At 40.4% G+C, this 18,205-nt stretch overlaps 1 protein-coding gene across 1 annotated transcript in view; it reads left to right on the forward strand.

Moving 5' to 3' along the window:
- Nucleotides 1-259: 259 nt before the first annotated feature.
- WASF2 (WASP family member 2) overlaps nt 260-18,205 on the forward strand; it is a 72,132-nt gene continuing 54,186 nt past the window's right edge. The window contains exon 1 of the mRNA XM_059036369.2: nt 260-470. The gene's annotated coding sequence lies outside the window, so the exon portion shown is untranslated. The remainder of the gene's footprint in view (nt 471-18,205) is intronic.

Raw genomic sequence — 18,205 nt, forward strand, 5'->3', positions numbered from 1 at the left:
TCAATACACTTTGTACGCGTTTTTACACTTTCTTAGGTGGGATTTTCCTACTTTGAATTTAGGAGTTGGTTTAGTTTAAAATCCACCCCCACTTCACTTGGTTTGCCCCTTGATGTTTACTCCTATTACGGAAGTAGCTCGGGTGGAGCTCCCGGGACAGTACCCTGGAGTACGTCGTTTGCGTAACTATTTAACTGACATTCTACTCAGGCCAATGGAATGCCCGGAAGCCCCAGGCAAGTGGGGCAGAAAGCCAATCAGGGCGTTTGGCGGGGTGTGGCTGCGTCCCGGGGCGGGGAATCGCGTAATGGCGGACGCGGGCCGGGTTAGCGCGGCTGGGGGCGTAGCGCGCTGAGGGGGGTCTGGTTGTGTGGCAGCCCGCGACGCGGCCGGCGAGAACAGACCCAGTGCGGAGAAGGGCGGCCGGCTGGCCAGCCCTTCTGTTGCTGAGGGCGACCGCGCGAGACCAGGTGAGCATCAAGTCCCCGCGGGCTGGGCCAGCCGTGAGGCGCCGGGCCTGGTCGGGCCGCCCCTCCCAAGCAGCGCAGGGTCCTGGGGGAGTGCGTGCCGCGCCTCCTGCCGCAGACCGGCAGAGACCCGGTGAGCGGTCAGCGCGGGGTGGCGTCTTACAATACACTCACCTCCCCAGGGAGAGGTGTGCCGGAGATCTCCTCCGCGAGTCTGTGAAGCTGCGAAAGTGTCCCAAGCTGACCTAGCTCTGCCACCAGCTCGTTGTATGACCTTGGGCAAGTCACTTCCCTCTCTGGGCCTCGTTTTACCCATTTGTAAGACGAAGGCTTTGCAGGCAGATGTACATGAGTTGGATCCCAGACGTAGTCTGAGATCTTGGGCAAGTTCTTCTCCAGGCGGAGCCTCAGTTTCCATATCTGGACCATGAAGGCGTTGAAATGCTCTTTGAGACCCCTGGCCTAAGTTGCAGAGTGGAGGAGAGGAGTGTGTGTGTGTGTGTGTGTGTGTGTGTGTACACGTACGTGTGTACGTACGTGTGTGTACAGGATGGTCTGCAGAGTAAGGAGGAGAGTTAGCTAAAGGGGCCCATTGAGGAAGGCTCTGGATGGACCCTAGGTTATGATGAGGTGGAGTCCGGTTGTCTTGGTCCTCCAGGATCCTAGAGCCTCTGAGATGGGGGACGTTCTATACAGTTAGTTCTCCATACAATCAGAGAAGAGGAAGGAATCCTTGGAGCCTTTTGGGGCTATGATTGAAATTTAGGCCCCAAAGAATTCAGGAGGGTTAGGAGGAGGAGGAGGGGGAACATTTATGGTGCTCCTACTATGCGTCAAACATATGTTCTTGTTTAATTTTTACAGCCTTACTTGAGAATTTACACATAAGGAAACTAAGTTTTAGAGGAGTTAAGTAACTTGCCCAAGGTCACACAGTAAGGTACACAGCTTACCAACATTAAGGTGTTTCCTTTGAGAGTCACTGGGCAAGGGGGAATTGTCCACTTAAAGGAAGTTTGCTTTGTCACAGATGTGGGGCAGGTTCCGGTCCCAGACACTTGAATTGACTTATGGCATGGAGACAGGATGGGTCTTGATCTCTGGATGGTTAATTATAAGTACATCCCCTTTGTTCATTCTGTGAGTTGGAAAGGACCGTTACTAAATTGTAAAAGTCACTTTGAAGTGGTTCAGAACCTCAGAGAACTCAGTTTGAATCTTGACAGCATGGCCTGTGGAAGAAAGTTCACCAGCTATTGGTGCGTGGACTTGACTCTTGGTTCAGAGTGGTGCTAGCCCAGTAGCTTTTTCTCTTCCCTAAGAAGGCCAAGTTTTCCTGGGATGGAAGAAATTTCCCATTTGTTAGTGCAATCCAAAGTCTTTGGATTCCTGGGGTGACAGGTTTAATAGCCGGCCTCTTGATTAAGTGAAATACTCCTTTCTTTGTGCTCCCTGTTATTTGACTTCTAAATGAGTGAAGATTGTGGTCTTGGAGTGGGTACTATAGATAAATTGCAGCCCTTAATTTTTCCAAGCCTCAGAGCTTTTTGTTAATCAAAATGGTAGGACGGGAGTGTGTATTGTTCTCATATGTCAACGGTAGGGAAGAAAATTGGAAGAGGAAGTTGTTGAGAAAGAGGGCGTTTCTTAGCATTGGAGCCAATATGTATTTCTTTGTTTGAAATTCTAAAACCAGAAAAGCAGCAACTGAAGGAGGAAGGAAGGAAAGAACTGTGAAACTCTTCTTCACTTTGAAATATCTTTAAGGACTGTTCTGTTGCTGTCCCCTGTCCAAGGCTCTGCTTTCACAGAAAAAGTCAATTGTAATTTGTTCAACGTTCAGAAGTTGTATTCTAGAATGAAAGAATTTTAAATCTTAAACTTTCTGAGATAATTAAAAAAAAATCAGAGCCGAATATGTTATTAGTGGATGATTCTTTCAACATAATTACCAATCGTAGTCTTTGGGTTTTTTTTTTTTTTTTTAACTGATTTAAATTAGTGGATTTCCATCTAAGAGGAATTGATCTAGATATTGCATGATGCAAATGTCCCCATCACCTGAAAAACACGTAATGGTGTGTTCATATTTTGACGTTTGTTAGGTCTTTATAATGCTTTATTTTACCGGATTGTGTATGTGTGAATAGTTAAGACACTTAGTTTATTGCATGTAAAATCTACATTCACTCTCAGTATTAGTTATATTTTCTATGTAAGATTTAGTCTTAATTAGTGTACCAGTCTACAGTATCTTGGGGCCAGTTGTGCTTCTGAAATTAGAATTTTTTGAATTTTGGAAAAGGAATTTGGCACGTATACTGTATGTTATGTAACATCCCAGAAAGGTGTGGGGCAGCATCTTGTAATCAAACGCATTACTATTTCTTCAGTAAAACATCAGAATGTTCACACCAACTGGGATAAATAAATACTATATATAGCCTCATGTCATTTCAGGTCAGGATTTGCCGCCAAATGAATAATGAAAAACTTGTTTTTTATAGCCTTTTGGTTTTTGGAATTGAAGTTAAGGGATTGTGGACTTTTATGGATAAAACTTATATGATGACAATAACAATTACAAGGACAAATATTGTAAACCAAGCTAATTTTAAAGTCACAGATCCTAAAAACAGTATTACATAGAAGACACATATTTTTCTTTCTTTCATGTGGCAGTCTTATTCTAATTAATATATGCCAATGTTCATTTTTCCTTAGGTACCAAATTTTACCTTTTAATACCATCATTGGGCCCTGTTTTAGATGTTTGAATGACACCCTGCCCTCTTTTTTTAAAAAGTAATTTATAGGGTCTTGTGCTCATCAATTTTTGTACAGCAGTTAAGAGAACTGTACCTTTTCCCGTATAATTCAGAGACAGATGAATCAGGTAAGGATGTGTAGATTCATGTTTGCACAATTTTAAAGCTGATGTTCCCTTCCAGGTGGTCTTTAGTATGAGGTCATTGCTGTTGGATGAGATTTAGATCAAAATTTTTTAATTTTTAATTTTTTAAGCCTCCACAATTTGTTCATCTTAGTAAGGAGTTTACTAAAATATATTTAGAGTATTTTTTATTTCAAGTGTATGCTGTTTGAAAAACTAGAGTTTACCAGTCTTATGAATTTGGGTGATTTCTTTAAATTGGCCAAGGACCTCTAGGAGCAAATTTACAAAAATTCAGTCTACTCTTTTCTTTTCTTGGGCACTTCAACTATAGAGTGAGGTGGACTGGCATTGTTGGAGGTTAAAGAATTATTTCTTCTCTTTATTTATTTATTAAAGAATATTTATTCATTTGGCTGCGTTAGGTCTTAGTTGAGGCATGTGGGATCTTTCATCGCAACATGCGGTCTTCTCTAGTTGTGGCGCGCGGGCTCAGTAGCTGCGGTGCTCAGGCTTTCTAGTTGTGGCACACGGCTCTAGAGTGCGTGGGCTTAGTTGCCCCACGGCATGTGGGATCTTAGTTCTCCAACCAGGGGCTGAACCCGCATCCCCTGAATTGGAAGGTGGATTCTTAACCATTGGACCACCGGGGAAGTCCTTGTTTCTTCCCTCCCTCCCTCCCTTCTCTTTCTTTCCTATAAATTTATTTATTTACTTATTTTTGGCTGTGTTGGGTCTTTGTTGCAGTGTGGTGCACAGGCTTCTCATTGCGGTGGCTTCTCTTGTTGCGGAACATGGGCTCTAGGTATGCAGGCTTCAGTAGTTGTGGCACGTGGGCTCAGTAGTTGGGGCTCGCGGGCTCTAGAGCACAGGGTCAGTAGTTGTGGCGCACGGGCTTAGTTGCTCTGTGGTGTATGGGATCTTCCTGGACCAGGGCTCGAACCCATGTCCTCTGCATTGGCAGGCGGATTCTTAACCACTGCACCCACCACCAGGGAAGTCCCTCTATTTCTTCTCTTTAAAATAAGGCCCTTGACAGCATGAATTTGACAGATTCTGGTCTTCAGGACAAACAACCACCTCTTTTGAGGGCCTCAGTTCATCTTCCTACCTGGGTTATCTCCATAGTTCCTGAGAATGGTACTTTCACTGTCTGGGAGATAGAAGGGGTATGGAATAGTATATCAGGAGTTGCAGGTGCAGTTGGTGTGTCACTGGACTGGGGAATAAGAGCAGTTGTTATCCAGACTACCTCAGTTTCTTTTGTTTCATAAGGATTGATAATATTGCAAAAGGGTTACAAATTAGTGAACAAACATACTATTACAAGTTACTCTGTTGTGACTGTGGATGAGCTCTTCAACACAAGAACTGTATTTTACACTTCTTTTGTATTCTTTAACGCCTAAAGGCCAGGGCATCAGACTTGTTGCATCAGAATTTACCATTATCTGGGAACTCCTTTGTCAGTAAACAACCAGGGTTGAGAACCATTGAGGTAAGCACATGGTAGGTGTTCAATAAATATATATTGTTTAATTTGCTATTGGTTCTGGCATGAATTGGGTAGGGTGGAAGAGGACCCAGACTTTTTATAAAGTAAAATGGCTTTCCAGGATACCAACACACATCCAACAGTTGGCAGATCTGGATCCATAGTCAGTTCATTGCTAGTTACTCTGCCAGCATAACCACCCTGACTTTGTGATCTAGGCAAGATTGAATACAGTCTTGTCAACAGGCAACTGAAAGTTTTATTGGTTGGGGTGATAGTTGCTAAATTGAAAGAATTCTTGGGGATTTAGGTTGGAGAGGTAGGCTGCTGGGCACCAGAAATGTCAAGGGAAGAAATGGAAAGTTATAATTTGACTGTGTCTCCAACACATAACACAATATATGGAACATAATTGGTGTTCCATAGTTTTTGTTGGCTGAAGAAATGAATGGCTCTTTGTTTGAAAAGAGGCATATAAGTTGTAAAATAAGATGCTTCCTACTCATCCTTCAGAACTGAACTAAGATGTCATCTGTTCCATGAATCATTCCTAGGAAAAGTTGAGTGACTCCCTTGTATGTCTTCTCCTTCATTAAAGCATTTATCAGATTTTTTTTTTTTTTTTTTTTTTTTTTTTTTTTTTTTTTTTTTTTTTTTTTGTGGTACGTGGGCCTCTCACCACTGTGGCCTCTCCCGCTGCGGAGCACAGGCTCCGGACGCACCGGCCCAGCGACCATGGCTCACGGGCCCAGCTGCTCCATGGCATGTGGGATCCTCCCGGACAGGGACACAAACCCGTGTCCCCTGCATCGGCAGGCGGACTCTCAACCACTGCACCACCAGGGAAGCCCATATCAGATACTGTCAAATCAGATATCAGACAAATTATAAAACTCTTTCCCCTACCTAATAATGAGCTCCATAAGGACTGGGCTGTATTGTTCATTTTTGTATGACTGGTGTGCAACACACAATAAAGGCTTTTTTTTGGCCATGTGGCATGTGGGATCTTAGTTCCCCGACCAGGGGTTGAACCCGTGCCTCCTGCTTTGGAAGTGAAGAGTCTTAACCACCCAACTGCCAAGGGAAGTCCCAATAAAGGCAAAATAGATTCTAGTAATGTTTAATTTAGGCCTCTGTCTTCTGCTTCATTCTTGTAGGCTTCTCTTTCTTCCAGTTCATGGTCTTTACTTTTCAGTTCAGATCAACAAACATTTATTGAGATGTAGGTCTTTGTTGGGCCTTGGGGTAGGGTTTCTCATCCTCGGTACTGTTGACATTTGGGCTGGATAGTATCCTGTATTGTGATTGGCTGTGCTGTGCATTGTAGGATATTTAGCAGTATCCCTGACCTTTACCCACTACCTAGTATCACCGCCCCAACCCCCACCCCAGCTGTGACAACCAAAAATGTCTCCAGATATTGTCAAATGTCCTTCGGGGAGCAGAATTGCCCCCTGTTGAAAACTATGTCAAGGGTAGGGGTAGTGGGTTTATAGAGGGAAATAAGTGTAGATGTCCTCACGTGTGTACTATCCGTTCATTCGTTCTTTCTGGTTATACAGTCTCTTGTCTCTGACTTTTGGATAAGAAAGAAAAATGAGGGAAATCAGCAGGTGACAGCCTTAAAAAAGCACCATTTGGCTTTCCTGGTGGCGCAGTGGTTGAGAGTCCGCCTGCCGGTGCAGGGGGCACGGGTTCGTGCCCGGGTCCGGGAGGGTCCCGCGTGCCGCGGAGGGGCTGGGCCCGTGGGCCATGGCCTCTGGGCCTGCGCGTCGGGAGCCTGTGCTCCGCAATGGGAGGGGCCGCAGCAGTGAGAGGCCCGCGTACCGCAAAAAAAAAAAAAAAAATCAAAAAAGCACCATTATTTTTTTTTCTGTCTAAATTTTGTTTTATTTGGTTTAAATATATTAGAGCAGTACAGACAGCTGAATTATTTACACAGATTTTTGTAAATTCAGTTTCCACCACTGATTAGGTGGAGTAAAGAACTACTAGAATATTACTACCTTGAATAAAAGACTCAGCTTTTCTCAGAAAAGCTGTTTAACACCTAAAGAATAACCAGCATTGGTTTTATAGAGAACTTGCCAGGACTTGTCAGGATTCTTCTCAGCTAACTTTTGAGCTTCATGGCTAAGATATAATATATCTTTTAGTGTTCCTACATAGATACTTTATAACTCTAAAAAACATGTTTAGCAAATGATCATGTTTTTCTAAGCTCAGTATTTTTTGTGATAGGTAGATTGGTCAAGGCAGTGGTCCTTGGTCCCAGTGGGCATTCATAAAATGATGACAGATTAGTAGTAACACTGGGGAACTTCACTCCTTTGGCCAGCCTTCTACAATATAACATAATCATTCATGTCTTAGTCACCATTAAAGTGAAGTTGAATGAGTGTTTTTTTTCCCGTTCCATTTGAAGTTATGAATAGTACTCTAGAGAATTCAAATGTATAGTTATGAATGGTATCTCAGAATAGTTACCATTTATGCAAGTGAGACACACTTCTTAACTTAGGAACCAAACAGAATTGAATTAGAAAAGAGAAGAATAGAAACAAGAATTGTTGAATGCTTGCAGAGGAAATAATGTTCAGATATAGAAGTACCTCAGAAAACTTTGGTCTCCATCATGATTTCTATACACTAATAAAAGAAAAGCAGTTTGAGGTTGATGGGAGAGGCTATTAAACTTTGCCTGTGTTTTTCTTTTCTGGTAAAATATGGAAAAGCTCGAGACATAGTCTCTTAGTTATAAGATTAATTCTAGTTGAACCAGATTAAGTTTCTTTCTTTCTTTTTTTTTTTTTTTTTTTCGGTACGCGGGCCTCTCACTGTTGTGGCCTCTCCCGTTGCGGAGCACAGGCTCCGGACACGCAGGCTCAGCGGCCATGGCTCACGGGCCTAGCCGCTCAGCGGCATGTGGGACCTTCCCGAACCCAGGCACAAACCCATGTCCCCTGCATTGGCAGGCGGACTCTCAACCACTGCGCTACCAGGGAAGCCCAAGTTTCTTACTTTTAAATTTATTTATTTTTGGCTGCGTCGGGTCTTTGTTGCTGCACGTGGGATTTCTCTAGTTGCGGCGAGTGGGGGGCTGCTCTTCTTTGAGGTGTGCAGGCTTCTCACTGCAGTGGCCTCTCTTGTTGTGGAGCATGGGCTCTAGGCGCTCAGGCCTCAGTAGTTGCGGCACGCGGAATCAGTAGCTGCGGCTCATGGGCTCTAGAGCATAGGCTCAGTAGTTTTTGGTGCATGGGCTTAGTTGCTCTGCAGCATGTGGGATCTTCCCGGACCAGGGCTTGAACCTGTGTCCCCTGCATTGGCAGGCAGATTCCTAACCACTGCGCCACCCAGGAAGTCCACGTCTTTTACTTTTAGAATATAGAGGCCCTTTTGGGAAGCAGCAGTGGTTCAACTCAGTTCCAGTTTGAGTGAATATGTGTGTATATGCACACATACATACTTACACACTTATTTATGATGTGGCTTACAGGGACATTTAAATTTTGTAATTGACATAGTAAAGTAATGAGCAATTCTTTTACTCTCACGTATTTAGAATTGACCTTTTTCTCCTGTGATTATGCCATTGTTCTAGCAAGTCCTCAGTCTAGAAAGCTTCCTTCAAATCGTATCTTGAGTAATTGTTTTTAACTGTGTAGAAGGAGGTCTTAGGTCATGTCCATGATGTTCCCTTCCATTCACAATTGAGAACTGTAAGTAAATTTCCCTTTTTAGAATACTGCTAGTCTTTAAAGAATAGTTTTCCTCATACAAAGCCATTTGTGGAATTATGAGAAGTATAAGACCAACTTTGCCCCCTTTTTACCTTTAAAGTTCCTTCAACATTCATTGGGTGATAATTTGCAAAGCACAGTGATATGTATTGTTACAGTCAGTCCCCAGCATTGAGATAAATTATGTTATGCTGCATTTAAAAATATTTATTTATTTATTTGGCTGTGCTGTGTCTTAGTTGTGGCACATGGGTTCTTCCTTGCGACATGCGGGAATCTTTCAGTTGCGGCATGCGGGATCTTTAGTTGTGGCATTTGGGATCTAGTTCCCTGACCAGGGATCGAATCCGGGCCCCCTGCTTCAAGAGCTCGGAGTCTTAACCACTGGACCACCAGGGAACTCCCAGTAAGCTACATTTTATACAGATAAACAGGCTCAGAGAGGTTAAGTAACTTCCTTAAAGTCACTCAACTAATAAATAACAGATTTGAGATTGAACCCTGTCTTTTTTTTTTTTTTTTTTTTTTTTTTTGCTGTACGCAGGCCTCTCACTGTTGTGGCCTCTCCCGTTGCGGAGCACAGGCTCCGGACGCGCAGGCTCAGCGGCCATGGCTCACGGGCCCAGCCGCTCCGCGGCACGTGGGATCTTCCCGGACCGGGGCACGAACCCGTGTCTCCTGCATCGGCAGGCAGATTCTCAACCACTGCGCCACCAGGGAAGCCCAACCCTGTCTTTTTTTTTTATGAGATTTTTTTAAAGGTAAGATTTACATACGGTAGAATGCATAAAAATGCAAGTATATAATTAGATGCATTTTGACAAATGTAAAGACATGTGTGGCCAATACCCAATCAAGAGATAGATTGTTTCCATAACCTTCCAAAGTTCCCTCATACCCCCTTCCAGTCAGTTCCTGCTATCTTATAGGCAACCACTGTTGTGATTTCTATCCTCACATATTAATTTTTCCTGTTCTTCACTCATAACAATATGCACACTTGTGTCTGAATTCTTCTGTTCAACGTAAAGTTTTTGAGATTAATCTAATCCATGTTGATGTGTATATCAGTATCAACCCGAGCCTTTTGGTGCATATCTAGAGTTCTTTCCAACAAACTACAACTGCTCATTTGCTAATTCTTACATCACATCCTTTTTTTTTTTTTTGCTTTGGTATTTGCATGTAATTTACTTTTTCTAATATAGTAGATGTATTTGTTTTTAAAATCGCTTTGAAATTACAAAAGTAATACATGATCATTGCAACAAATTACACAATTAGAAGTGAATAAAGCATGAAAGTTCCTCAGATTTATTTTTATTTCTGCCTTTTTCCAATTATGAAAATAACGAGTGCTCTTTGTTTTAAAAAAAAAGCCAAATTCAAAAAATATGAAGCAGAGGATAAGAATCACTCATAATCTCACTAGTTAGCATTTTGATATCTTTTCCTCTTTCTCTGCACTTTGTTTACCATGGCCGAGACCACAGTTTAGGGATTTTTAGGCTTCCCTACTTTTTTTTTTTTTTTAATTTATTTTTGGCTGTGTTGGGTCTTTGTTGCTGGGTGCAGGTTTTCTCTAGTTGCAGCAAGCGGGAGCTACTTTTTGTTGCGGTGCAGTGCACGGGCTTCTCATTGCCGTGGCTTCTCTTGTTGCGGAGCAGGGCTTTAGGCACACAGGCTTCAGTAGTTGTGGCACGCAGGCTCAGTAGTTGTGGCGCACGGACTTAGTTGCTCTGTGGCATGTGGGATCTTCCCAGACCAGTGCTCGAACCCATATCCCCTTCAATGGCAGGCAGATTCTTAACCACTGCGCCACCAGGGAAGTCCGAGGCTTCCCTTCTTATATTAGGTTTCTCACATCCTCATTAATCAGTTCTTATTATTTCAGTGTTCATGCTTGTGGCCACCCTAAATCTGAGTATCTACCTGGCAGTGTGACCTTGGCTGGGCTGGACTCATCAGGCAAACTGTACACCCCTTCATCACTCACCTCATTCTTGCATACCCAACACCCAACATTTCTTGCAAAGTAGGAGGCAGTTAGTTTCTGTGGTTATGAGTATAGATTCTGGGGTCAGTCCATCTGTTTTCAAATGTATGCTCCTCCACTTACTAGCTCTGTATGTACCCTTAGGCAATGAATCTCTTAGCTTCAGTTTTCTCATCTGTAAAGATGGGGACCTGGCTAATTTTACTGTAAAATATGGAGCATATCTCAAAGGATTTTAGAAGGATTAAATGACATCATTACTTAGTCCATTGCTCAAATAATATTAACAGTTGTTATAAATTAAGACAATCAATGGCATGTTTGGTTGGATATGTCATCTGTCTAGCCCATAATTCTGCTGCTGTGGGAAAGGGATGAAAATGTCAACTTCAGAATTTAGGGCTATGTTGCCCAAAGTTTATAATTTCTCTTAGGAAGGAGGTTCTTATGGAAATGTTGCCTATGAATTTATCTAGACTATCTTGGAATTATTTTTTCTTACATTCTGTACTCCCCATCTGAGTAATGAGTTTTATTACTTTATACACTGGATTGGGCAGTAAACTATTACTTTTTATTAGTTCTAGTAAAAGTAGTAAGTGTATACTATGTGTCAGGCATTGTGCATATTTCTATCCTCACAGCCATCCTTCAAATTAGTTATTTACAGATGAGAAAAGCGAGGCTCGAAGAAATTAAGCAACATGCGCACTGTCACATAGCTAAACCTACTGGGATTAGAACTCAATTCTTTCCTCCCTCCACTTCCTTTCCCTTCCTCTTACCCCTTCCCTTCCCTTTTTCTACATAAAACTGTCTTTCTGATTCTAAAACCTGTGTTAAAAAATTTTTTTAAAATATATTTTATTGTTTCTTTAGACTTCTAACTACATTGTAACTTCTAAGATTTGATGCAGTCTCTACCATTTCACACCCTTTTTGTTTCATACTAATGTGTCCTTTATATATCTATATCTATATTAAAAAATATGTATGCATACATAAGCTCCTCTGTCCTTTGGTCTTTTGGAATACCTTTCTAGGCCTTGTATATCTATTTTACGTTTTTTGTGCTATGATGGCCACAACTGCACATTTTATTCTAGGTACAGATACGCTTTGGTTTGTACAAGGGCAGGATAATGTGTTCTGTGTTTTCAAAGCCTTCATAATAACAGCCAGCATTTTGTTGCCTTTTTGTAGCTGTATTCAGCATAAGTCCAGGGACTCTGAAACCCTTTTCTTGTATTGTAACAGGTAGCTTTAGAGCTCATCATCTAATAATTATAATTTGGACTATTTTTCCATTACTGCATTACCTTATTTTTGTCTACATGGAAGCTATTTTCCACATTTCTCAACACACAACTTTGTACCATCATATTTCTAGCTACTGCTTTAGAGTCATCTGCAAACTGGGAAGATGTCACTAGACAGTTTTTTCTAGATAATTTATAAAAATGTTACTTGTGATAGGTTTCAGCATTAATCCTTGGGGGACCCCTTTGTTTATACATCTTTATCTAGAGAAGGTACTACTATATCAGAACACTCTTATTTCTGTTTCTAAATGAAGTCTCTGGGGAAAAAACTTAGTCTTCTTAAATAATATTTATTTACTGTTTTCAGTAGCCTTTGGAAGAGTTTTTTCTTTTTTAATTTTAATTCTATTTAATTTACATTGTATCACGTATCCTCTCACTTCAGATATGCATATGTTTTACCTGAAGCCTTGCAAACAGTAGGTTCTCTGTAAGGCTTTGATATATTAAATGTTCAACAATAAGATAATGCCCAGTATTGGGTTATTAGTTTAACATTCAACAAATAACTATTGAGTATATGTTATGTGCCAAGTACGAAGAATACAACTCAGTGACTGTGAGAGGCAAGGTCCCTGCTCTCATGCAGTTTAAGGAGCCTTGGGTAGAAAATAAACAAATAAACACATAAATAGAATATTGAAAGATTGTGATATGTTAGGAAGAGAATAAAATAGGGTGCTACAATAGAGGTAATAGAGGAACTTAGAGATGGTCAGGAAAGGCTTCTCTGAGGAGGTGACAAACCAAAACTGAAGAATGAAAATGAACGAGCCAAATGAAAGAGGTGAGGAAAGAGTTCCAAGATAGAAGGAACTAAGAGCAAAGGTATTTCAAAACTTTGTAGGACTGATAAAGGAGTTTTATTTTTAAGTAAAATGGGAAGTCTTGGTGAGTTTTTTTTTTTTTAATTGGGGTACTTGAAAAGGTTTTATTTAACTTTTTTTTTTTTTTTTTTTTTTTTTGGTGACCACACTGCGAGGCTTGTGGAATCTTAGTTCCCTGACCAGGGATTGAACCCAGGCCTCAGCAGTGAAAGCATGGAGTCCTAACCATTGGACCGCCAGGGAATTCCCTAAAAAAACTTTTTAATGCAAAATTTCAAGCATTTATAAAAGTAAATGGTATAATGAACCCCAGTGGTTTCCTAACTTCAACAATTATTAATGCATGACTAATCTTTTTTCTGATAGTCTATCTCTCCTCCCCTAATGTTATTTTTTTCAACAGTTAATGTAGCTTTTATTTATTTTTATTTTTTAAGCTTTGAGATATAATTGACAAATAAAAATCTTATATATTAAGGTATACAACATGATAATTTGATAATTTGATGTATATGTTGTGAAATGATTAACCACCATCAAGCCAATTAACACATATTGATACATCACCTCTTGTAGTAACCATATTGATGCATCACTGCACATAGTAACCATTAATAATGTAACTTTTATTTTAAATTACTATCTAGCCTGTAGGCTGTAGCAGTTTAAATACTTGAATTAACAGTGCTTTCATTTCATTTTTACAACAGTTTTATTGAGATATTATTGGCATACAATAAACCCCATACATTTAAAATATAAAATTTGATAAGTTTTGACATATGTATATACCATTAAAGCCACCACCATAATCAAGATAACATATTCATCACCCCTAAATCTTTCCTCCTTTGTAATCACTCCCTCCTGCTCCATGCTTCCCCCCACACCCCCAGGCCATAGGCAACCACTGATCTGCTATCTATCACTATAAATTATTTTGAATCTTCTAGAATTTTATATAATCATACAGTATGTGCTCATTGACAGGGGGCGGAGGTCTGGTGTCTTTCATTTGGGATAATTATTTTGAGATTCATCCATGTTGTTGCAAGTTTCACTAGTTGCCAAGTAATAATGCATTACATGAATATAGTTGTTCATCCATTCACCTGTTGCTGGACATTTGGGTGGTTTCCCGTTTGGGGCTGTAACAAATTAAGCTGCTGTGAACAGTTGTGTACAAGTCTTTTTGTGGACATTTCTTAAAAAAATTAATTATTTGTTTATTTATTTCTGGCTGTGTTGGGTCTTTGTTGCTGTGCGCAGGCTTTCTCTAGTTGCGGTGAGTGAGGACTACTCTTTGTCGCGGTGCCCGGGCTTCTCATTGCGGTGGCTTCTCTTGTTGCGGGACACGGGCTCTAGGCACGTGGGCTTCAGTAGTTGCAGCACGCGGGCTCAGTAGTTGTGGCACGCAGGACCTAGAGTGTGCAGGCTTTAGTAGTTGTGGTGCGCAGGCTCAGTAGTTGTGGCGAATGGGCTTAGTTGCTCCACGGCATGTGGGATCTTCCTGGACCAGGGATCAAACCCAAGACATTTCTTTTTAATTTTTAAAATTGAAATACAATTTACATGCCAAACAATTTAGCCATTTAAAGTATGGAATTCAGTGTTTTTTAGTATATTCACAAGGTTATGCTGTCATCACCACTGTTTAATTCCAGAACATTTTTATCACCCCAGAAAAAAACCCCATACCTATTAGCAGTCACTCCCCATTCCCCACTTCCCATGCCCTACACAACCATTAATCTACTTCCTATGTCTGTGGATTTGCCCATTCTGGACATTTCATATAAATTCAGTCATACAATCTGTGGTCTTTTGTAATTGGCTTCTCTCACTTAGCATAATGTTTTCAAGCTTTCATCATGTTGTAGGCTTGTATCAGTACTCCATTGTATGGATGCAACACTTTTATTTATCTGTTCATCAGTTGATGGACATTTCAGTTGTTACTACTTTTTGGCTGTTATGAATAACGGTGCTATAGCATTCTTGTACAGATTTTTTGTGTGGACATATGTTTTCATTTCTCTTGAGTATGTACCTGTGAGTGGATTTGCTGGGTCATATGATAACTCTTTTTGAGGAACTGCCAGACTGTTTTCCAGTGTAGCTGCCTATTTTACATTTCCACCAGCAGTGTATGATTCTAGTTTTTCCACATCCTCACCAGTATTTCTTATCTGTTTTTTTTGATGATAGCCATCCTAGTGGGTGTGAAATGATATCTCGTGGGTTTTTTTTGTTTTTTTTTGAAGTATAGTTAATTTAACAATGTTGTGTTAGTTTCTGGTGTACAGCAAAGTGAATCAGTTATCTATACATATATATGTATATTCCTTTTCCGATTCTTTTCCATTATAGTTTATTACAGGATATTGAATATAGTTCCCTGTGCTATACAGTAGGATCTCGTTGTTTATCTGTTTTATTTTAATATTCATTTATTTTATTTATTTACTTATTTTTTGGCTCCGTCGGGTCTTAGTTGCAGCACGCGGGATCTTCGTTAAGGCATGCGGGATCTTTTGTTGTGGAGCGCAGGCTTCTCTGTAGTTGTGGAGTGCGGGTTTTCTCTTCTGTAGTTGTGGCACGCAGGCTTTCTCTTCTCTAGTTGTGGCACGCAGGCTCCAGGGTGCGTGGGCTCTGTAGTTGCGGTGCACAGGTTCCAGAGCTCTTGGGCTCTGTAGTTTACAGCACGTGGGCTCTCTAGTTGAGGCGCGTGAGCTCAGTAGTTGTGGCACACTGGCTTAGCTGCCCCGTGGCACGTGGGAACCTAGTTGCCTGATCAGGGATCGAACCCACGTCCCCTGCATTGGAAGGTGGATTCTTTACCACTGGACCACCAGGGAAGTCCCTGTTCATCTATTTTACATATAGTAGTTTGTATCTGCTAATCCCAAGCTTCTAGTTTATCCTCCCCCCCAGTATCTCATGTTTTGATTTCCATTTTCCTAATGACTAGTGATGTTGAGCACTTTTCATGTGTTTGTTGGCTATTTGTTTATCTTCTTTGGAGAATGTCTATTTAATGTTTTACCCATTCATAAGTTGGTTCATTCATCCTTTTATTATTGAGTTGTAATAGTTTTATATATATTCTGGATACAAGTCCCTTATCAGATATGATATGTAAATATTTTCTTTTCGTTTCTGTGGGTTGTCTTTTTACCCTCTTGACCATGACCTTTAAAACACAGAAGTTTTTCAGTTTTGATGAAGTACAGTTTATCTAGTTTTTCTTTGGTTGTTTGTGCTTTTAGGTGTCGTATCTAAGAAACTATTGCCTAATCCAGGATTGCGAAGATTTACACCTGTGTTTTCTTCTAAGAGTTTTATACTTTTAGATCTTATATTTAAGCCTTTGATCCATTTTGAGTTAATTTTTGGTATGGTGTTATGTAGGGGCTCAACTTTATTATTTTTTTAAAAGAATTTTTAAAAATAATTTATTTATTTTTAATTTTGGCTGTGTTGGGTGTCTTCGTTGCTGTGTGTGGGCTTTCTCCAGTTGTGCCAAGTGGGGGCTACTCTTCGTTGTGGTGTGTGGGGTTCTCACTGCAGTGACTTCTCTTGTTTTGGAGCACAGACTCTAGGCGCACAGGCTTCAGTAGTTGTGGCATGCAGGCTCAGTGGTTGTGGCCCGCGGGCTCTAGAGTGCAGGCTCAGTAGTTGTGGCACATGGGCTTAGTTGCTCTGCAGCATGTAGGATCTTCCCGGACCAGGGATCGAACTCATGTCCCCTGCATTGGCAGGTAGATTCTTAACCACTGCACCACCAGGGAAGTCCCGGTGTTCAACTTTATTCTTTTGCATATGAATATCCAGTTGTCCCAGCATCATTTATTGGAAAGATAAGTTGTTCCCCATTGAATTTTCTTGCATCATTTTCAAAGATAAATTGACCATAAATGTGTGGGTTTATTTTGGGGTTCTCAGTTCTATTCCACTGATCTGGATGTCTGTTCTTAATGCCAGTATCACACAGTCTTGATTACTGCAGCTCTTTTTTATGTTTTGAAATAAAAACAGTATGAGTCCTTCAATATTATTCCTTTTTCAATATTGTTTTGACTTTGCTGAGTCCCTTGCACTTCCATATGAATTTAGGCTCAGCTTGTCAATTTCAGCAAAAAAAAACCAGCTGGGATTTTGATAGGGATTTTATTGAATCTGTAGATTAATTAGGTAGTATTGCATCTGAACAATATTAAGTCTTTCAGTCCATTAATATGGGATGTCTTTTCATTTATTTAGGTCTTTAAATTTTTTCTAGGTTTTGAAGTCTTAATGTACAAGTCTTATACTTCTTTTATTAAATTTATTCCTAAATCTTCCTAAACTTATTTATTTTGTACATTTGTAAGTGAAATTATTTCCTTAATTTCATTTTTGGATTGTTTATTGCTAGTGTGTAAAAATGGAATAAATAAAATGGAATTTTGTATATTGATCTTGTATCCTCCTACCTTGCTTCTAACAGTTTTTTTGATGGATTCCTTAGCATTTTCTATTGATATAAGATCATATCATCTGCAAATAGAGTTTTACTTCTTCATTTCCAATCTCATGCCTTCTATTTCTTTTTCTTACCTGATTGCCCTGGCTGGAACCTCCAGTACAGTACTGAACAGAAGTGATAAGAATGGATATTGTAGTCTTGTTCCTGACCTTAGGGGGAAGTCTTTGTCTCGTTTTGATAGTACAGTAACACTGGTCTCGTAGAATAAGTTCAGACTTGTTTGCCCTTATTTTTGAAGCAGATCCCAGACTTCATTTCATTTGTAAATATTTCAGCATACATCTCTAAAATACAAGTATTTCCCCTATTGAAACATGATTATATTAACATTGTCACACCGCAGTATCTTTAAATATCCAGTCAGTTAAAACGTTTTAAGCAGGGGGTGGGTATATGATATGATTTCCATTTTTAAAAGATTAATCCAGTTGCTGCAAAGAAAATGGATTATTTGGGGGCAGGAATTGACTAAGGTGAATAACAGAAGTCCAGGTAATGATGGAGACTTCAACTAGGTTGGTGGAAAAAAAAATGAAGTAGATGTATTTAGTATGTATTTTTGAGGTAGAGCTGATAGGCTTGATGATGAATTGGATGTGTGGGTCAAGGAAGGAAATGAGGGTTGAGCACGCCTTCCTCCTGGAAACTTCTTCTCTTAGCTTTTATGACAAGGCATTGTTCTGATTCTCCTACATTTCTTGGTGCTTCTTTCTTTGTCAGTCTCCAAGTTGTCCTTTGTCCTTGCCTCTCTGTTTATGCTTTTGTGTTAGGAGGTCATCTCCTCTCTCATGTCTCTGACTACAGCCTTCATGTAACTCCCAATAGTAGTAACTCCCAAATAGTAACTCCCAAATCTGTATTTCTACTTCTGAACCTCCGTCCTAGAGTTCCTATTGAATCCCTCCACTTGGATATCCCTTCTGCACCTTCAGCT

The sequence above is a fragment of the Kogia breviceps genome, chromosome 1 (genome assembly GCF_026419965.1).
Source record: "Kogia breviceps isolate mKogBre1 chromosome 1, mKogBre1 haplotype 1, whole genome shotgun sequence".
Classification (NCBI taxonomy): domain Eukaryota; kingdom Metazoa; phylum Chordata; class Mammalia; order Artiodactyla; family Physeteridae; genus Kogia; species Kogia breviceps.